This window comes from Gymnodraco acuticeps, unplaced genomic scaffold (assembly GCF_902827175.1).
Source record: "Gymnodraco acuticeps unplaced genomic scaffold, fGymAcu1.1, whole genome shotgun sequence".
In the NCBI taxonomy this organism is placed as follows: Eukaryota; Metazoa; Chordata; class Actinopteri; order Perciformes; family Bathydraconidae; genus Gymnodraco; species Gymnodraco acuticeps.
Window position 1 is genome coordinate 3,291,773 of NW_022990313.1, and position 22,357 is coordinate 3,314,129.

Here is a 22,357-nt window from a genome sequence, read left to right on the forward strand (position 1 = left end):
GGCCCCACAGCTGAGGGCTTGTCCATTAACACAATGTTCTGGGGAATGGAAACTCAGCTGGGTGCTAACAAGGTGGAGGGACAGGACGCTGAAACGGGGCCATTCACTCCAGTTTTGCAGCGTCCCACTGTACCACATGTCTATTGTTAGAAATTAAAATCAATGTTTTGATAGCATAATGTACCTTAAACATACCGTCAGTTTAAATGCTGTTTTATACTGAAAAACCAGAAGTTCTTGTGCACAACCAGTTGTTAAGCTTTTATTATGAAAATCCTTCATGACGACATCTGGGACTACCGCCCATTAGTATCATTAAAGTGTCTATTGACGCCGTTAACATGTATTACATATAAAGTTATGAAAGAGATAAGGAGGAGAAAAGGCATGTGGAAGTAAGCAATGAATGTAAAATGTCGAAATCCTCTGTTTAACGCAATATCGGTGTGAAGCTGACCGTTGAGCGGCCCAGACCAAGCAAGGAGGCAGAGGCAGAACGTCCAAAAATATAACCCGACGTGGGCATTTATTAAAACATGAACACCTTACACAGCCTCAATCCTGCTGCTACTGTTGCTGTTCACGTGAGCCCAGCCTGCAGCCACCAGGATCTCACACACACTCCCTGCCTCTAACAGACAGGGAAACAGAGCCTAAATACCCACACACACTAATCAGCACAACAAGACACAGGTGAGGGGGGAGGAGACAACACAGGACACCAGGTGCACCCAATATTACCCGGCCTGAAGCCGTCAGTCCATAGTGACGAAGTTATCTTCGTCACATTTCCTTCTCCCTCTCCCCAGGAAGCACAGTGTCTTTACAGTCTCGGCTTCGGGACAACCAGTCAGCCACCCGGTTTCAACGCCGCCACCTCCAGCGGGGCCAGTGAAGCCGTTGTCAACCATGTCGACTCCTCGTGGGTGCGGGTCCGCCTCCTCGGCCTGCAAACGCTGCTCCTCCTGCTTGTCTCTCGTCTCCTGCTGCTTGTCTCTCGTCTCCTGCTGCCTCAACAGCCGTGGCCCCCTGGTCCGTTCCAGCCATAGCCACCCCCAGCCGCGGTTCCTCTCTTTGGTCCCTCTTCTTTCCTCTCGTAATTTTCACCTCCTTACTTGGTCAAATCCCACTTCTGACACCAATTGTGAAGCTGACCGTTGAGCAGCCCAGACCAAGCAAGGAGGCAGAGGCAGAACGTCCAAAAATATAACCCGACGTGGGCATTTATTAAAACATGAACACCTTACACACAGCCTCAATCCTGCTGCTGCTGTTCACGTGAGCCCAGCCTGCAGCCACCAGGATCTCACACACACTCCCTGCCTCTAACAGACAGGGAAACAGAGCCTAAATACCCACACACACTAATCAGCACAACAAGACACAGGTGAGGGGGGAGGAGACAACACAGGACACCAGGTGCACCCAATATTACCCGGCCTGAAGCCGTCAGTCCATAGTGACGAAGTTACCTTCGTCACAATCGGACAAAGGAGAACGAGGGGGAAGTCTCCTACGTCACCACAGCTCCCAGAGAGGAGGAGCGAACAGCCAGCAAGCGGGAAGGACGAATGCTTGTAAGCTCTCTTCTGCACGGCCAGCACCTGGGAGAGGAAGCTGCAGACTTTCTCTCCTGTCTGAACAATATCCTGTTTGTGACTTTACCGCACCTTTTTTATTAATTAAAGTACCAAATTTGAACCTCCAGAGACTCCATTTAGTCTCCTTTTTAAGCTTCTCTTTCCTGGAAGCGAGAATAACGATCACAGTTAACACTATACACTGTACCACTGTATCGCATGGACCACTGTCTTGTGTGTTTCCTCTCAGCAGAGATTCAGGCTCTGGTGCAGAAACAGTCTGTGTCTGTTGTGCACCCTCAGCACAGAGAAAATGATCTTTATTCCATGTACTTCCTGGTTCTCAGGAAGACAGGGGAATTTAGACCTATTCTAGATCTCAGCGGCCTGAATCGCCACATTTCCTGCAGGAAATTCCGCATGTTAACTATGAAACAGTTACTGGGGCTTGTGCAGCCAGGCGATTGGTTCACCACCATCGACCTGAAAGACGCGTACTTTCATGTAGAAATTGCTCCAGAGCACAGAAAGTGTCTGTGTTTTGCCTTCCAGGGGATAGCCTACGAGTTCAACAGGCTGCCGTTCGGCTATTCACTATCCCCACGCACATTCAGCAAATGTGTGGCCACAGCGCTTCAACCGCTGCGCGCCCACAGCATGAGTTTTATTTTACTAGACGACCTCATAGTCATGGCTGGGTCCCGGGAACAGGCAATGTTTTGCACAGCACAATTGATCACACACCTAACCAAATTAGGCTTTGCAATCATTTGAAAAAAGAGCACCCGCATACCTCACCAACAGGCGTTGTAGTTGGGAGTGGTGTTCGATGCAGGCGCGCTACGGGCCACCCTGTCAGAGAGCAGAAGTGCGTCCCTTCTCCGGGCGGTTCACAGGCTGCGACAGGGGGCGACAAGCTCCGCCCTCTACTGGACTCTATGGGTACAGTGGGCTCCACCCACTGTACCCATAGAGTCCAGTAGAGGGCGGAGCCTGTGTTTTGATCAGGATTTATCCTTTAACGCCCACATAAAATCAATTTCAAGGACCGCCTACTTCCATCTACGTAACATTGCAAAAATCAGGCATATCTTGCCTCAAAACGATGCAGAGAAACTAGTCCATGCATTTGTTACTTCAAGGCTGGATTATTGTAACTCTTTATTATCAGGGTGTACCAAGAAGTCAGTCAAGTCGCTTCAGCTGATTCAAAATGCTGCGGCTCGTGTACTAACCAGAGTTAGGGACCACATTACTCCTGTTCTGGCTGCCTTACACTGGCTCCCTATAGAACACAGGATAGCATTTAAAATTATTCTTCTCGCCTACAAAGCCCTTAATGGGCAGGCGCCATCTTACCTTAAAGAACTCATTATACCCTACTGTCCTACTAGGGCATTGCGTTCCAAGAATGCAGGGTTGTTGGTTGTTCCTAGAGTCTCTAAAAGTACAATGGGAGCCAGAGCCTTTTCTTATCAAGCTCCACATTTGTGGAATCAGCTTCCAGTTTGTGTTCGGGCGGCAGACACCCTATCCGTTTTTAAGAGTGCGCTTAAGACCTTCCTTTTTGATAAAGCTTATAGTTAGGGCCGATTAGATTCAGCCCCTAGTTTTGCTGATATAGGCTTAGTTTGTCGGGGGACATCTTACTTCTTCCTTCTCTCTGTCTATACCTGTGTACTCTCATGTTCCGATTAACCCAGCTTCCCCAAATGTCTTTCTTTTTGGTGTCTATATACGCCGGGGTCCGGAGTCATGGAGGATCCTGCGCTCCTCTGTCCTGGATCGCGAGCCCTGGATCTTGAGTCGTGGCTGTGGTCCTGGATCATAGGTCCTGGATGGATATCCTCGTGGATTCATCTTCCTATTATACACACATGCATTTCCAAACATTTGGACTACCTATGTTGCAAATGTATTATCTTTTCAATTTACACACGGCATCTATTGCACGTCTGTCCGTCCTGGGAGAGGGATCCCTCCTCTGTTGCACTCCCTGAGGTTTCTCCCATTTTTCCCTTTAAACTGTGGGTTTTCTTCGGAAGTTTTTCCTTGTACGATGTGAGGGTCTAAGGACAGAGGGTGTCGTATTGTCATACTGATATTTTGTACAAACTGTAAAGTCCACTGAGACAAATGTAACATTTGTGATATTGGGCTATATAAATAAACATTGATTGATTGATTGACAGCTTTAACTGTCATGCAGACTCTGGGTCTCATGGCGGCTGCTCACATTGTGGTCCCGCTGGGGTTACTGCTATGCGCCGCCTGCAGAGGTGGTTCTCCAGCCTGCGTTTGGATCCCAAGAGGCACAAACGGCGACTGGTGACCATCCCCCCCCTCAGTGGAGGGCAACCTCCGGTTTTGGGGGTCCCCGGATCACCTCCGGAGGGGGTCTCCACTGGGACGGATGACCTCCTACATCACAGTGTTCACGGACGCATCCAGAACAGGATGGGGAGGGACCTGGGCTGGGCTCTAACAGAGTTTCAACACAGCAACCTCCTAGAGCTACGGGCGGTAGTGTTAGTCCTCCAGCATTTCATGCCCCTAATTCAAGGGAGACATCTAATGGTCAGGAGCGACAACAGCACCACAGTGGCTTATATCAACAGGCAGGGCGGAGTCCGCTCCGCCGCCTTGTTGACCACAGCGGAGAGGCTGTGGTTATGGGCTTCAGAGGTGGTGTTAGCCCTGAGAGCCCTCCATATCCCGGCACTGGAGAACAGGGGGGCCGACCTCATGTAGAGGGGCGGCCCCCTGCCAGGCGAATGGACGCTTCACCTGGAGGTGGTGAAGCAGATCTGGGCCCAGTTCGGGAGAGCGGAAGTGGATCTGTTCGCCAGCCGGCTTAACAACCACTGTGCCCTGTGGTTCTCCATGGCCCTGGGCGTCTCATTCTCCCTCTCCTGGGGAGAGTGAGACGAGAACGTCTGTCAGTCATCCTAGTGGCTCCGGACCGCCGTGGTACTCAGAGATGACACAGATGAAGGTGGGCCAGCCCTGGGCAGTTCCCCAGTTCTGGGGGGCGATGTCTCAAGAGGCAGGTGCAATCGGGGCGTTACCTACTCTCGGCCAACCTCTCCAGGCTTGGCTCCTGAGAGGGACAGGCTGAGACAGGGTGGATTGTCTGACAGCGTTATTCAGTCTATCCAGGCAGCTAGAGCTGGATCCACCACAGCCTGTTACAGGCCAAGGTGGCTAGGATTCCAGCGATGGTGTGAGGAGAGGAGAATGGAGCCCCTATCTTGTGAGTTAGGCTCTATTTTTTCCTTCTTACAGTTACTGGTGGACAGAGGGCTTGCGCATTCAACAGTGAAAGTGTATGCAGCAGCCATCTCGTCCTGCCATGAGGGATTTGGCGGCAGGTCAGCCTTTAGTCAACCACTGATGTTGCGGTTTTTACAGGGGGTTAGGTGGCTGCGCCCAGTAGTGCACGCCTCCACCCCGCAGTGGGACCTGCCCCTAGTGCTCGGAGCTCTGGTCTTAGAACCATTTGAGCCTCTGGAGCTCTCCTCCCTAAAAGCACTGTTGTGGAAGACCGCTTTGCTTCTTGCCTTAACGTCAGCCAAAAGAGTGTCCGAGTTAACCGCTCTGTCGGTGCACCCGAGCTGTTTACTGATTCGGGGTGACCGGAGCGGCGCAACACTCAGACCGAACCCCTCCTTTGTGCCCAAGAGCCTAAGGAGTGCGTTCAGGTCGAGGGCTATTCAGTTAGGGGTTTTTAGTCTTTCCCCCATGGTGGGGACAGGGAAGCTAAACTGCACCTCCTCTGCCCGGTGCGTGCGCTAGCATGTTATGTGGAGCGCACGGCTGCCCTTAGACGCACCGAACAGCTGTTCGTGTGCTTCGGGGGCGGGGTGATCGGGGAAGCTCTGTCCAAGAAACGCCTGGCAGGCTGGCTCTGCGAGTGCATTGCACATGCCTACGGACAGGCAGGGAGAGCCTGCCCCACGGGGATTCGTGCGCACTCCACATGGGCTATAGCTGTGTCAACAGCCTTATTCAACGGTGTGAGTGTGGAGGATATATGCACAGCGGCATCTTGGTCGACGCCAGGCCCCTTCATAACGTTTTATCTCTTGTACATGTCGGGCTCTTTCTCCTCGTCTGTGCTTGCGGGGGCAACACAGGACTGGTAGGGGGGGGGAGGGGTTGTGGGTCAGTTGGCATCTGACCCCCTCCCCGGACGTAATGCGCCTTCGCTGTTCTCGGGCCCTATGAGGGTCCCGGGATGGGCGAGGGGCGCGCTGGGCCCTTACAGGGCTGGAGGGCTGATCTCCTCCTGCCGAGAGGCAGGAGGGGGGTAGCCCTCCACACTTTAGTCCACACACTCTGCACGGGGTCAGTGTTTGAGTGTGGGGCATGGGCTCTGGCGCTCTCCCTGTTATCCTTAGGGATTCAGGGAGGCAGGCGTGTAGTAAGCCCATTCGGGGCCGAGGGGGCTCTCCCCATCCGTCTATGGGCGGGGGCTCCCCCGGCACTGTTTTTTGAGCGCACTTTCCGCGAGGTAAGCGCAGCAGGGTGTGCTCTGTCAGCCACAGCCCAGATTTCTCCTCGGTTACAACCGGGTTAAAGGAGAATGTGGGGCAGCAGCTGCTGACCAGAAAAGCCGGTCAGGGGCAGTGGGGTGGAATGTTGTTGGATGACAGTGCGCGTATACATCGGGGCTCCACCCACTGTACCCATAGAGTCCAGTAGAGGGCGGAGCCTGTGAGAGATATAACGTTGGGTTACGTATTGTAACCCTTGTTATATTAGCACAGGCGGAGCCCTCTACTCAGGGCACTGTCTGTCCTATTCCGCTCTCTGAAGAGAGGTGTAGGATGATAGTCAGGAGGCGAGGCCTCCTTTTATACGGTGTGATGCGCGCGCATTCAGGTAGGCCCGTCCAAGGCCGTCTACGTCTATAGAAGTCTCAGTGGGAGAATGCTCGCAGAGTAAGGTAGTACCCATAGAGTCCAGTAGAGGGCTCCGCCTGTGCTAATATAACAAGGGTTACAATACGTAACCCAACGTTTTTTGAGAAGGGGTCTGATGACGGCAGTTTTAAGAGCCGATGGAACATGACCAGCCTTGAGGGAGCTGTTGATGACGTCGGTGATCATGGGACTTATAGCCGAGATGTTCAATTTGACAAGGGCTGTGGGTGGAGGGTCTAGTGGGCAGGTGGAGGGTTTCATCTTGCAGATGATGTCCTCAACCTCTTGCTGAGAGATCTCCGTGAAGCAGCAGAGCTGTGGGTTAACAGTAGGGACAGACACAGCGCAAGGGGTGGAGAGAAGAGAGCGAATAGTGGCAACTTTTGTCCTGAAGAAAGTAACAAAGTTATTGCACTGCTTTTCCGCAGTGTCGATGTGTGAGGGAGTTTGTGGCTTGAGGAGATGATCAACAGTAGAGAAAAGCTGCTTGGAGTAGAATTGTGACCGTGCTTGAACCAAGGGGCTGAGTGGGAGAAGCTGACTGTTCGTGATTTCAGTGGGGTGTGGAGATCCAGGACAGTACTCAGGGTTTTGTTGTAGTATTCCACTGATTGTAGTGAAGTTTGCAGAGGGAGGGATTTGCTGCAGGTCCAAAGTCATGATGTCTGTGTTGATGTGTTTCAGATTTCTGAAATAGATTTGACGTTTGGGCTTGACGTGGTGAGATAATTTGAACTCCATTGAACCTTTTGATCCGACACTCCCAGATCGTACACCAACAGATTTGTGATGGGGCAGAGTCAGTGATAACCAGGTCAAGTGTGTGCCCCCTGGTGTGTGTGGCGACATCAACATGCTGTTTGAGGTTGAGAACATCCAGTAGTTGCAAGAAGTCAGCTGCAGGTTGGCGGGAGAGGGGTCAACATGGATGTTCAAAGCCCAGAGTATGACAGTATTTGCAGACGTGGTACAGAGTCTACAGACTGAAGAAAGAAGTTCATTTATCTCTGAGATGAAGGCTGGGTTTGGTTTGGGTGGCCGGTAGATGAGAATAATAGTCATGGGGAAAGGGGGTTTGCATTTGAATGCGAGGCATTCAAAGGAGGATAGGTCAGGAAGAGACAAGGGGGTCAGCTTCAGGTCACTGTGGTGTATTACGGCTAAGCCTGCACCGCGACCAGTGCGGCGGCATTTCTCCAGGTAATTATAGACAGGACAGGTTTCATTTAGGACTGAAAAGGCCTCTGGCTGATGCCAGGTCTCAGTAAGACACATTAAGTCAATCCCCCTATCTAGGATGTGATCATGTATGAGACATTTATTAGTGAGGGACCTATAATATTTAATCATTCTGACCTCATAAAACGATAAAGCTTTAATTTCATGATGAGGGATTTTTGCTGACGCTCATATTTTCAGTGTTTCCGTTTCCTCTGCATTGGGTTGTTATATTCAGATATGAATAATAATAACTTAAACTAAATGTTCCGTGTGTGCTCGCTGCTTGTTCCCACACACAATACGAATCCTTACCGGAGCTTCTGCTGTTTACACTGTAAACAAATCTTTAGTTGAGGGCAGCCCTAGACAGTAGCTTTAGTGTCAAACTGGACATTAGTAATGTAAAGTTCCCCAGGATGTAAAAAGGTTAAACTCCCTACAAGGCACCTGGACTTTGACATGAAAAGGCATTTTTACGGCAGGGGTTCCTGTATTCATACAAGAAAACCCAATCTGGAACAATGTTTCCTGAGACTGAGAAACACTGTTGGACTGTTTAGGCTGTCAGAGCGCCGCTGCTATCCATCAGGTAGCGCCAAGTTTGGCTCTGCTCTCCGTCTCCTTTGGGAATTTAAAACTGGCTTCAAAAGCCTATGGTGACAATATCCTTCATACACAAACTGGATATTTCCTCCGCAGTGAGCTCCCAGGTGTAAAGGAGGGCCATAATCGCACATACTTAACTTAAAACCTTCACACAGATGTTAAAAGGAAATTAGGCTAAGAGCAGGTGCATCTCCGGCATAATCAAGTAGGCAGTTCCCCACAGAGGCAGCACCAGAGGCAAGATTATAAAACCTCTGTTTTCATCCCCCCCCCCTCAGGGGCACAAGCTATGAATCGGGCACAGAGAAACAGAATGCAAGCAGGGAGCTGAGGGAAGGATGGATGATACACACAGGGTGAGGTTATTAATTCAGAGCTTTGTTGAAGCACGTTCCCTCAGGACCACCTGGCTGCTTTTAGGCAACGAAGTACAGTCAGATATATGAAGTTGTTGCAGGAGTGATGCTAAATATCTCTCAGGGGCGGCCCTCAGAAGTGTGCTTATTCCAGATTACCGGGTTCAAGGGCAGTTTGTGCAGTCAGGGTTATCCAATATGAAAACCTCCATTATACACATGCCATTGGGGGCCGGACCATCAATTCATCACAGTGTTGGAAAAGTTTCCCATGGGCGAATATGTTTTGCTTCTCAAAGATACTGTTCTGCTGCAGTCGGGGAAAAGCAGTGACCAAGAGGGGCCGAATCTCTCTGAGGAATTATTGGTTGCATTAAAAAAAACTAGCCAGAGAGCACAAAAAAACGTACCTGCTGTCTTGCCTTAGGTGCTTATTTACATATGGAGAGGAATCAGAGCAAATGCACTCAGCTGTATCTAGGAGAACGTACAAAGTATAATAACCAGCTTTAATTACCACAAATAACCTGAATAATCCTGGAACATTTTGGAAAGCCATAAAATCGATATCCACCGGTGAATATCCGTAATGTGCTACCTCCGTGCATTACCACAGCATCTGGCTCTATATCGGACAGGGCCACTATGCTAAATTGTTTTAATGAGCATTTTGTGTCCTGTGGTTCTCTGTTTGATTCTGTCTCTAACTTTGCCTGGTCAAGTTAGATGCTGCGTATCACAGTGCACTGAGATTTGTGACAAACTGTAAAGCATTAACCCATCACTGTACCCTGTATGCAAGGGCTGGTTTGCCTTCGCTAACTGTACGGAGGCTCAGTCACTGGTACATTTTTATATACAAAGCCATGTTAGGGAAACTTCCATCTTATATCTGCTCCCTGATCTCACGGAAAATTGTAAGTGGCTACTGCCTGAGATCGCATGCTGTAGTTTTATTAAATGTGCCAACTGCTAGGACTGTCTTAGGGAAGACAGCTTTTAGATGCGCAGCTCCTCTGTCTTGGAATAGTCTGCAAATTAAATGGAAACTGAACAATCTGGTGCCACTAAATGTTTTTAAAGCTCGGTTGGATGCTACTCAATCGGAAGCTGTTGGTACCTGTTTATGTGGATAGTTATTGTACATTGTAATCCCTGTAATGATGCTGTAAGATGTCCTTTTTGTTGTTCTTTTTATGTGGAACCTACTTGAGCAGGTCTCCCTTGAAAAAGAGATCAATGATCTCAATGGGATACACCTGGGTAAATAAAGGTTTGAAATGAAATGAAAATTATTTTCAGACTAATTAATCGGGGATATCACTTTTCAATTCCAACCCGCAATAGCTCAGAAGGTGTGCGTCCAATTGTTCAGGCTTCATTTGCTCTACAAAAAAACGTACAGAAACCTCTAAACCCAACCCACTATTCTTCGCAGACTAAAACGTTTTCAATTTTGACTTTCTCAAGACCACATTTGATGCAAAGCATGTGGAGAGGGATATACACATTTATCCAAAGGAATTAGAAAGATCAGTAAAAAAACAACTACGTGATTGGGTTCAGGAAAGCGATCTTGGATTCTATGTTTGTTTATTACATTACATATATTTGCTAAAGTAGGCCACAAGTTATATGTGCAACTGTTTATTGGCAAAATAAATAAAAATACTTTAATAAAATCTCCTTTGTGGATCTTATTTAGCCTCTTTGTTTTGATCTCAACCTCCCCCAATACAAATATATGTCTCTTTAGCTGCTCAATGCTCCTCTGTTAACCAGCCAGTCTTTAACCGTGTCTGTGTTTTTGTAAAACTGTAATAATACAGAGATGAGTACAACATCATTATACAGACAGCAAGCAAACCAACACATTATTTAGCAGCATTTTACGAAACAGAGCTAACATACGACTAGCTTGTAAAACACATGCTTAGCTTAACTTAACACAGAAAAGTAACAAGACACCTTATTCAAATAAAACACGTTAACTTTACATAAAATACCTTCAGTAGTCACACATTCAGAAACTCTCTCCTCTCCTCCAGGTGTCGAACTCTGTGCTGCCTCTTTCCGCAAGGATCCAAGAGCCAAGAAACATAACTACTTAGACAGTAGGCCCAATACGCAGCACAGTTATAACAAGTTACAGATGGTAAAATGACGCTGAAAAGACGCTATTTCTGAAAAGCTCCTTGAAAAATTGCAACACAATGAAAATGCACTGGCACCTCATTATGCAGCTCATACTTATTTGACTACAGAGCACTTCAAAAAGGGGATGAATGTTTCTTTAAAGAACAATTTCATTAAAATATAAAGCTCTGCACAGTTTCTGTTCATATATCCCTAAATTGCAAGGGCTTATGCATGTGGGATACAAATCAGTGTGGTTTGGATGACATAATCAATGTTTTGTTCCAATACAGGCAGTGATATAATCCACTTACACCACAGCTTTAACTATTTCAATAGTGTTAATCATGCTGTAGTCACCGGGAGGAGACCTTGCAGGGGATCAAATCACAGAACAACCCTCAAGAGCAGACCTCGGACCAGGCCAATTCCATACATTAAAATGCAGCCATTTTATTCAGATCTGCTCCAAAAATATTACCCATGAATTTGGGCCCGTAATCCTGCTGAAAGACAGACTGTGAAAATGAGGTTTTTATAAAAGGGAACATTTTGCTACAACATTGATTTAAGGTGAACATTTTGTGCTGGCAGTGTACAAAATGTTCGAATAATGTTTTTCATTTGTTATAATATTCAGGGTTCTTACGGTCATTACAAACCTGGAAAAGTAATGGAAATTCAAAATGCTAATTCCAGGCCCTGGAAAAATTATGGAAAACAATATTTTTCCCAAAGTTTTGGAAAAGTCATGGAAATGTAACTAAAGTTGCATCAAATGCCGAAATAGTAATACTATAATGATAATAAATACTGTATCGTATAGTAATGAAACGTAAAATGGCATTTAACTGACGAGGTATTTTGCTGGTGAGAGATTTGAGTTGCTTTAGCGTGTCGAAGCTAGTACGCCTACTATTGGATTTGTTTTAGATAGGCACAACATGTTTCAGACCTTATTTTCCTGTTCCATGTTAAAATAAACCATTTTCAGGGGTACCGCTGAGAAAGTAATTTTTTTGGTCATGGAAAAGTCATTGAAAATCATTGGTGAAAAAGTGTATGAACCCTGAATATTGTATGCAATACAAATTAAATGTATATCAAAGGACATGGTAATTCAGAGTTGAAAGATATCACTAATACAAATGCTATAACGTTATGACTTTTTCCTAAGCGCCTACGGGAGCAATTAAGGTTAAGTATATTGTTCAAGGACTCTTCGATATGTTCACTGCGGGGGGTGGGGATTGGACCACTCACTTTCTGATTGCTAAAGGCTTTCACTCCTCTGCCACGGTTGCACCATGTATGAATGTATCTCTTCATCAAACCATTGCACTGGTTTTATTCAAAAGATTCCAGCGGACACATGCATTCCAGCGGAATCTTTTGAAGAAGAAGAAAGATTGAGAACAAACATCCTACACTTATAAAATGTAGTTGTGAAATAGCCATTTACCTCAAAGTTCAACAGACAGGGACGAAGAAACAATTCATTAGGGACCAATAGACATTACCGCGTGATGTTAACATCTCTTTTGTCATAATCCTCAGTGAAAGGATGGGGACCCAAAATCATGCTGGACAATTCAAGAGGAATTAATGGTTAAAAAAAAAGACATAAACTAAAATAACCCAGAAATACCTAAATGAGATTCCGAAATCTTTCGATAGTCCGACATATTGTTTATTGTCTATCACAGTTGACAAAAAAGAGTTGCACTCGCCACCCTCCTTGACTCAAATGTTTTCCCCCCAAATTGCATTCCCTCTTATATCCAGCAGGGGCAACTCCACCAGTTCCAAAAGGCCTCAAATTGTACAGAAGTCAATGAGAAAATGACCCTTCTCCTGACTTGATTTCTTACCTCCGGAGGTTAAAAGAAACAAATGCTTGAGGGCCCCCACCATAGCACAACTAAGAATTGATAGGTCGCTACAAAACTATATTTTGGGTTTGTGTCTTTTATCATCTCAATACTTTAACTCTTTCAGTGTCGTGAAAGTTAATTGTAACAATTTTGTTGCATACAAAAGTTATTGATTACAGTTTTGTTGTAGCTCCACCCTCTTGTGTCAAGAAATGAAGATGGCGAAGGCAAAAACTGAGATATTCTATGGACCAAAACCTGTCTTTGACATGGGGTTTGCCTCTTGTTCACAGGAAGTGATGTATTTAATCATCTTGGTGAAGTGGTAACAATATAATTGATGGGTCAAATACAGGATTTTTATTCGGTATAGAAACGTCAGACCGCACAGATGCTAAATTAGATCAACATTCAATCATTTATTGCCATACAACTTAGAATTTGCCTCAGTGTGTTCACAACAAAACAAAACAGTCACAGCAGCAGACAACAAACACATACATTATCTAATATACAACCTTAATATATATCTTTTTAAAACTTTATTAGACATCTTTGCATGTCTTTCTCCCCGTGTTTTCCTGTCTGTCGTTAGTTTCCCTGGTGTGTCTAATTTCCTGATTGTTTTCACCTGTCACCCCTTCTGTGTCTCCTGTGCTCATCAGTGTCAGCCCCGCCCCTGATTGTTCCACCTGTGTCTTGTTACCCTGTCTCCCAGTGTTCAGTGTCAGTTCGTTTTTGTCTATGGTCATGGTCAGGTCTATGCTCTTTTGTAAATCGTGAAAAGTTTTGTTCCTCACCACGTGAGCGATTTTCTTTTTTATTCTCATTTTTTGTCATCTCATCCTGAGATTAGTTAGTGACCATTTTTTGCTGTATTTTGGAAAATAAAGTATCCTACCAATACTTCACCTCTGTCTCCCGGGGCGTGCAATTGGGTCCTACCTCCTAAGTGCCTGAGTTCTTAACACAATGCCTTGCAAAAGTATTCACCCCCCTTGGCATTTTTCCTGTTTTATTGCATTAAAACATGTAATTTAATTGGATTTTTGGAGAATTTGTATTATTTGCCTACAACTTTGAAGATGCAAAACATATTTTTTATTGTGAAACAAACAAGAAATAATAATGAAAAAGAAAAAACATGAGCGTGCATAACTATTCACCCCCCAAAGTCAATACTTTGTAGAGCCACCTTTTGCAGCAATAACAGCTGCAAGTCTCTTGGGGTATGTGTCTATAAGCTTGGCACATCTTTCCACTGGGATTTGTTTCCATTCTTCTTGGCAAAACTGCTCCAGCTCCTTTTAGGTTAGATGGGTTCCGCTCGTGTACAGTAGATTTTCGATTGGATTAAGGTCTGGGCTTTGACTAGGCCTCTCCAAAACGTTTAAATGTTTCCCCTTAAACCACTCTAGCGTTGCTTTAGCAGCATGCTTTGGGTCATTGTCCTGCTGGAAGGTGAATCTCCGCCCAAGCATCAAATCTCCTGGGCCCAGGAGTTCAAAACTTTTAATCAATCAGATCCGATCAGATTTTGAAATCCCATTTTTTGTGATCCAGGATCAGACAAGTCGGCTACGGTCCCTGGAGTTCAAAGCAATTCAGGATAGGATCAGCCTGATCCAGATTACGATTTTTCAAGATGACTAGATCCTGAATATCAGTGCTTTAATCCTACCGAGCGCCATCTAGTGGATATGAAAAATAATACAAGGAAGACAAGAGACCACATTGCAGAGACATCTATTGTCCAAAGTTAGGATGGTGTTCTGAGGGGGGATCAGAGGTGTTGGGTTTGCGCCAGACATAACGTTTACCTTCATGGCCAAAAAGTTCAATTTTAGTCTCATCCGACCACAGGACCTTCTTCCATGTTTGGAGTTCGCCAAAAGGCATGTGGAAGATTCCCCAAACATGTTTTCTTATTTGTTTTTGCGACTCTTCCATTTAGCCCAGCCCTGTGGAGGGTGCGGCTTACTGTGGTCCTGTACAGATTCTCCTCTCTCTGCTGTGGAGTTTACCAGCTCCTTCTGGGTTATCCTCGGCCTCTTTGCTGCCTCTCTGATCAATGCTCTCCTTGCACGGTGTGAGAGTTTTGGTGGGCGGCCCTCTCTTGGCAGGTTTGTTGTCGTGGCATATTTTTTCCATTTTCAAATAATGGATTTAATGGTGCTTCGTGATGTTCAACGTTTGTGAGATTTTTTTATAACCCAATCCTGTCTCATACTTTTCAACAACTTTGTCCCTGACCTGTTTGGAGAGCTCCTTAGTCTTCATGGTGTCGGTTTCTTGCTTAGAAAGGCCACTTGCTGTGGTATGGAAGACGGAGGCCTTCTACAACAGTTGTATAACAATAATTAATTAATATAATAATTAAAGATATTGAGGCACTTGATTGCACACAGGTGAACTTTATTTAAATAATTGTGTGACTCTGAAGGTCTTTGTTTGGGCTCAATAGCAAACGGGGTGAATACATTATGCACACACCACTTTTCAGTTTGACATTTTTTGTTATGTTTTAAAACGTGCTCTTTTTTTTCTTTCACTTCACCAATTTTGACTGACTTTGTGTGGGGTCTTGCCATAAAATCCCCCCAAAGATATTATATTATTTTTGGTTTTAATTAGTGCTGTCAAAATTATCGCGTTAACGGCGGTAATTAATTTTTTGAATTAATTGCGTTAAAATATTTAACGCATTTAATGCATGTGCAGAATGGCCCGCCCCATACGTGCCACCAGTGGCAGCGCCAGGGTATGGCTGGGGTAGGCTACACCCATACCAAGAAATGGCTTAGCCCCACCATGAAAAATGATGTTAAAGTAAGCAAAATAAAGTCTGCCAACTCGCGCAGAGTAAATTGCACAGACAGCAGTTAGTAAGATTCATTTCAGCAGCCACGGTTTTGAAAACTTTTGTCACGTAGTGATCGTCTTCTCAATAGAACATCTTTGATAACGGCGTGGTGTTGTTGCAGGAAGTCCCGACGGAGAATACTTTTGCTGTAGTACAGGTAACACATAACTGGTAAACAGGTTATGTGCGTAATCTGAAATGCGTACCGTCACTTGTGTCACAAAGCGCATTTGCGTACCGACGTACTTGTGAAGCTTTTCCAGAAGGCGGTTAGATCACCGGACGACAGAGTCGGTCTCCGTGTGCACAGACAGGGCTGCTGTTAACGTCGGTCTGTACAACGGAATTGTGTCAAAACTACGCCAACCGGCTGCGGAGGGAGACTTCCCCCCCCCCCCCTTCACAGGAGAACTGCGCTAAAACAGCTGATCACAACGTTCACACTCTGTGGTCACGAAGTACTCCACTACCCCCCCCCCCCCCCCCCCCTGTCGACTTTCCTGAAGTACTCCCCCGTTGATAGAAATCAACACGTAATGAATTAAGACCCCACGGTTTGATGATTGATAGGTGTGTGGGTTGTCTTTCATTTTGACACGCAGAAAAATGTTTTAATAAACATAGATACTGTATGTTAAATGGATATATCCGCCTTCTTTCATTTATCTTTCCATTCCCACAACAATATACATAAATAAATGGCATATTTTGGACATAGTTCGAATGGTGATTAATCATGATTAATTAATTTTAAAGCTGTGATTAATCTGATTAAAAATTTGAATCGTTTGACAGCCCTAGTTTTAATGCAAGAAAATAGGAAAAATGGCAAGGGGGGTGAATACTTTCGCAAGGCACTGTATGTGATAGACAGTGAGGAAAGTCCAGTGCACAATAAGGATAAAGTGCTTTGCTTTGGTAAAGTGCTAGTCTAGTTTTAGGGAGCCATTTGGCAAAAAGGTTGTGAAAATCACAATGTAAAACGATTTCTGAATGCACCTGAATAAACAACAATTGGCTCCAGTGTAAAGATTTGAATAAGTATTCAGTTTAGTCATTGAACACACACACATTGGTCAGTGGGCAAACGTTTGAATAAATGGCCGATTTCATGCGGAACAGGCAAGGTATGTCCAGATGAAATCATAAACGTCTTGATATGAATGCACTTATGAAGATTACGCTTTATCTTTGTGGTATTCCAATGTGGATAATTTTTTCCATTCCCCAGCAAGGAAGGCCTCCACTTCCTCCTCTTATGCAAGAGTGGGTGTTGGGCCTGTCTGTTGACCATGAATGGGCCTTTGTGAGCACCAGTCAGACTGTGGCATTCATTTAACACAGGCCTGTGGCTGGAATAGTGAATCAAAAAAGAATCAATTATATCCTTTAAATGGCATTTTTGTTGAATAGATTAGCTGACAGCCATAACATATGCAGATGTTCCTCTTTCTTTGTCTTGCCTGCTGTTATGCAAGCCACTTTGTTTTCATGTGGCATATTTATTTTATTTACAGAAAGTCCCAAACCCTTCCCCTCCGGCTCCCACAGTAATTGAAGCAGATTCAGTTTGACCCCAAGCTTGTTAAGCACTCATCTGATAACCTTCAGCAGGAAAATGTTTAACTGTAAGAGGGCGGATAAGGGGTTTTAGATCGCTGATATAATATGATGTTTTTCACAAAATCTGATATTGTCTGTAGATAGCAATCTTACAAATTGAGCCTAAAGTGCCTTAAATTGTTGTTCTTGTTGAGTGGAAAAGCACTTAACAGCATTTAATCCTTTAAACTCTGCATTGAAACGAGGTCAATGCAACTTATATTGTTGTACTACTGTTTGAAATTAAAATCAATGTTTTGATAGCATAATGTACCTTAAACATACCGTCAGTTTAAATGCTGTTTTATACTGAAAAACCAGAAGTCCTTGTGCACAACCAGTTGTTAAGCTTTTATTCTGAAAATCCTTCATGACGACATCCGGGACTACCGCCCATTAGTATCATTAAAGGGAGACAGGAGACCACCCCCCCCATGATGAGAAACTGTAAGAAATGATCGGAGAATCCCTCCGGAGTGGAGTCATGACAACTGGATCTGAATTGTTTTCGTGGTTTGTGTTCCAGCTGTCGATCAGCTGTGCGCAGCGCCCCCCCCCCCCTCCCCCTCCCCGCAGCAACTCTATATCCACCAGTTAAAGGAAATAAAACAAATGTGTTGTGTTATATTAGCTGTACAATTGACCAAATATGGTGTTCTTACTTTCCGCTGTGTTTTACGAGCGACAAAACATGATAGTATATAAACCATGCTCGTATCTATGCAACCTATAGAAATGCAAAACGGCGTCAGTTTAAAGTAATTCTGTCCTCCTGCTTACCGCATCATTTATGAGAATACATTTCTTAACAGGAGAACATCATCGAGGGGTGATCAATAACATTTCCGTATTTATTTATTTCTCCAAGTTATGTTTTTGTGTGCACTGAGGAGTCTCAAGCAGGCGTTTGTTTACGCTGTATCCAGGGCTGCTTCTCAGGTCGATTAAATGAAATCCTTGCTTCCCTCACTTGCGTCGTTTCCCTGCGTCTAGTCCCTCCCACCAGGGAAGCATGGAGAGACGCAAGGAAACCACGAGAAGCAGGGAAATGAGTTTTAAGAGCAATGGGACGTCCTTTCCTCCGGAGCGTCACGTGAAGCGACGTCCGTTTGTGATGACGCTGCACAGCTGTTCGTCTGACAGCAGCTCTGTACCCGTTATTTCCACAAACACCCCCGACTCTGTTAGTACACATTCACTGACACAAACATTTGTATCATCTGTTGTAGATCCAAATACATGAAATAAAATAAGAAGTAATTCTCAAAAAAGATAAACGCCATTCTTAAAATGTATTTAAACGAACAATAGTTTGATTAATATTCATTAGAGTGCACAATAGGAATACAATTATTCAGAGAACAAAAACAGATATGTTATCTATCAAAACCCAGTTAGATTAACATTCATTGGACTGCACACTTTGTTTGTTTGTGTGGAGCAAATCAACATTTTAAATAGGACCTAATGACTGCGGTTTGGCAGCTGAATTAAAAGCTAAGCAGGTCAGTGAAAAACTACAAGCTGAAACCCATTAAGGTAATTTAGGAAGAAGGTTCCAATATACATGTTGGATAGAAAGAGGTTTAACCTTTCCAAACACAACATGTCTGATGCCATGGCGTGCATTGCAGTAGGCCTTGATGTATATAATGCGCTCCTGCAAGAGGAGCAGGAGCAGTCCAGGTGCCGTCGGGCACGACTACAACAGGCTATTGGTTTCATGGAGGTAAGCATCACTAGTCTGTTGCAGTATGAATGGTTTCACCAACAACAGCAATTTCATGTAAGTTCATTCATTGTCAGTTTAATAAAAGCTAGGTGCTGAAGGCAACATGTATCTTTATTTTGCAGACGGATGTCGATCCCATAGCCATTTTAAACCCTCGTGTGCCAGTCCTTGCTGTGTTCTTTGATGGCCAGAAGGACCTCATGCAGGACTACAGACTGGGGCGCCAGTCACTGGAGGCCCTGCTGAGGATCCTGCCATCAAAGAACACACAAGGCTGGTCACATGAGGTGAATATTTTAATTACCCTTTATTGGTTGGCACACGGCTTGTCATACAGTGTGGTGTCCCGGGCCTTTGATGTCCCCAAGTCCACCGTCTGCAGACTGGTGCACACTGGAGTACAACAAATTGCAGCCCTTCGCCAGGAGGTCATCAAACTGCCCCCCCCTGGAGAACTGGAGGAGGTTGGCCAAGAGTTTGCAAGGCTGGCCAACAGCCCAGTAATCTCCAGGTGTGTGGGGGCCATTGATGGCTGCCATGTCCGCATAAAGACCCCCCAGGACCTCTGGGCCAGGATTACCTCAACAGGAAGCTCTTCCCATCCATACAATTGCAGGCAGTGTGTGATGGGAAGGGCTTCTTTCTCAACACCTTTGTTGGGTATCCTGGCTCAGTCCATGACACCAGAGTCCTGAAGAACAGCGCAATTTACAAACAGGCTCTGTATCCTCCCTCAGGTGACACCAAATATTCTTGTTAATACATCAAAATCCATCAATGACTGTTAGTATACTAAATATGTTCTCTCTCTTTTTAGGATTCTTCCTTTTGGGTGATGGTGGCTACCCCTGCATGGAAGGACCTGTGGCCCTCATCACCCCATAACCACTGCAAGGGAGGGTGCAGAGCCGCTTCAACCAGCATCATGCTAGGGCTCGCTCCATCATAGAGCGGGCCTTTGGCAGGATGAAAAGCAGGTGGAGATTGCTGTTCTTCAAGGCTCTGGAGGTCCACCACACCTTTGTCCCCTCAGTCATCACTGCCTGTGCAGTGCTCCATAACATCTGCCTCACAGCGGGGGACATCCTGGAGCCTGAAGAGGATGTTGGGGACATTGGTGTGGTTCCACCACGTCTGGTGAGGGGGGATCGAGGCGGACATGGCCAGCGAGACCGACTGGCAGGGCTGCTCTCTGCTCCATGTGTGCAACCAGTTGAACTACAAGAACATGATTATTTGTAGGACTTGGGGACACGAAGGCCTTGGACACCACACTGTGTGAAAAGCTGTGTGCCTTCATTTGCGGTTTATTGCGTTGTGATGTTTATAATTTAACAAATAAAGGAACAATGTTTTGACAAACAAAGTGTATCTCAATGGAACAATAACAACGTTGCAAAAACTTAGAAACAAAATCATTTATTTACCAATTTCTCAAATAAATCCAAAAATCTTTTTGTGTTAGCCTGATTGGCCTCAAAGCGTTCCTGCTCTCGTTGGGCCTCCTCTTTGAGAAACTCTAATAGGGCCCCCCTACTTGCCCTCTTCTTCTTGGCAGGCGGGGGACTGAGAGAGGTGGATGGCTCTTCATCCAGTGTAGTGGTGCTGCTACTTGTGCCAGGCTGCCCAGGATCCTCCTCTTCCTCCATTGCCTGGCCACAAGGAGCGGCCCCAGCTCCACTGGATGAAGAGCCAATCCCACTGGGGGCCACGTCAGCCGAGTCCATCAGGACTGGAGGCTCCATGGAGGGCCGACTCCCAATGACTTCATGCATCAGGGAAAACCACGGCCATGTGGCTGCCGTGGCCTCCCCCGCATCTGTCCCCGTCCCTGTAGGGGGGGTTTTCAGCTCCTGGGAGACAACAAGGAATGTAAGAGTCAGATGAAGACACAATAGAAATAGCTGCATTGTATGCATCTAGAAATACAATATCTCACCTTATATTTGCGTTTGAGGTTGTCCCACTGTTTTGCCAGTTGGGTGGGAGTGAGCAACTCCTCCAACTCCATCTTCTGCAGAACCTCTCTGTGGAGTAAACCATTTTTTAAATTATAGCATCCAGGCATGCAAAGTCTGATTACTTCTGACAATATGCTTCATGCATAATAATTCCATGACACACTCAGGTTCACTGTGGTTCATTCACAGTAGTGGTTACTTTGATTATCATACCATGCACCAAAACAACATTGTCAAACAACTCATGTAGAACTGTAGCTCACCCCCAGGCCTTCTTGGCTGTAACCTCTTTCCTGTAAACAGGTGCTCATTGTCAGTCCTCTGTAGAATGAGGGCTCTGGTTTGGGCCTCCGTCCCTGTTTAAGGAGAATTATGTTATACATACATCAGCAAAAGGAAACCTTAAGCCATTAACATTTCACTCACATAATGCTGCATATAAATGACAGCTTAATTATTGAATTGAGCCGATTTGAATGTATTGAATTATTTATTACAAATTCATTGTGACTGCCAGCCAAATGAATGATGGTACCTTAGTTACGTCTGTATGTGGCAGGTAGCCTAGTTAAGTGAAGAAACAAGTGGTTTCCAACCGAAATATGTCCGATAAATAACGAATGCTGCGTGTGTACGCACGTTATGTAGCCTATTGCAAATCTTGCCTTTAGTTGGGCATTTCACATGAACATTGTTGAGAAAATATAAAGCGTTCAATAACAGACATATGAGTTGTGGGTTAAATACATGTGAACAGATGTTGCATTATCGTAACGGTATCGTTGTAGGCATACAAATAACATGAAGTAATAGGTACTTACACTTGTGTAGTTTTTCTGCCGCCATGTCTTTCAAATGTGCCAGCTGCATGCTGGAGGCAGGGCTTTTAAACCGAGTGAAATCAAGGATTCATGCCTCAGCTGTGACTGAATGGAAATGACAATGAATGAAACTGTAAAACGAAAAAAGCGATCATGAAAATGTTTCCAATAATGATTTTTGACCACTTTTGTTCAGATCACATATTTGTAACTAAATGATACATTAATTGAAACAAAACACAGTATAAACTGAGGAGTGAGTCCCGTGAGGTTCACGTATTTTCTTCACTCCGCTGGGGTATTGCTCTCATGTCAAGAAGCATCAGATCAGTGCATGCACTGCCTCGTCCAATCAGTGAGCGATACACAGTAAGGGGGTGGGGCGAGTGTCTGAGGATTTCATCGGAGGATGGTCTGGTGGTTCCTCGGTTATCGCTCCTCGGTCCTCGATCCTCCGGCAGAAATAAGAGCCATGGGACGGTACTCAAGATGGCGCAGGCAAATCAACTTCCGGTGAGACCGAGGAGCGAGGAAATGAAAATAGTCGACCTGAGAAGCAGCCCAGTTCTTATTATACATCCATGGGATTTACCGACACAGTACAAACCGGAAGTCGTACAGCGAAATACAGTTATGCACAGAGCTTGCATACGTGTTAATCTCTATAAACGCATATCTGC

General features: G+C 45.4%; 1 long non-coding RNA gene across 1 annotated transcript; it reads right to left on the minus strand.

The window, feature by feature from the left end:
* Positions 1 to 21,141: 21,141 nt before the first annotated feature.
* On the minus strand, positions 21,142 to 21,894 carry LOC117550417. The gene is made up of 3 exons (XR_004569641.1): positions 21,861 to 21,894; positions 21,678 to 21,776; positions 21,142 to 21,212 (listed from the first exon to the last, which is right to left on the minus strand). It is a non-coding gene; the product is annotated as an uncharacterized LOC117550417 (long non-coding RNA).
* Positions 21,895 to 22,357: the final 463 nt, after the last annotated feature.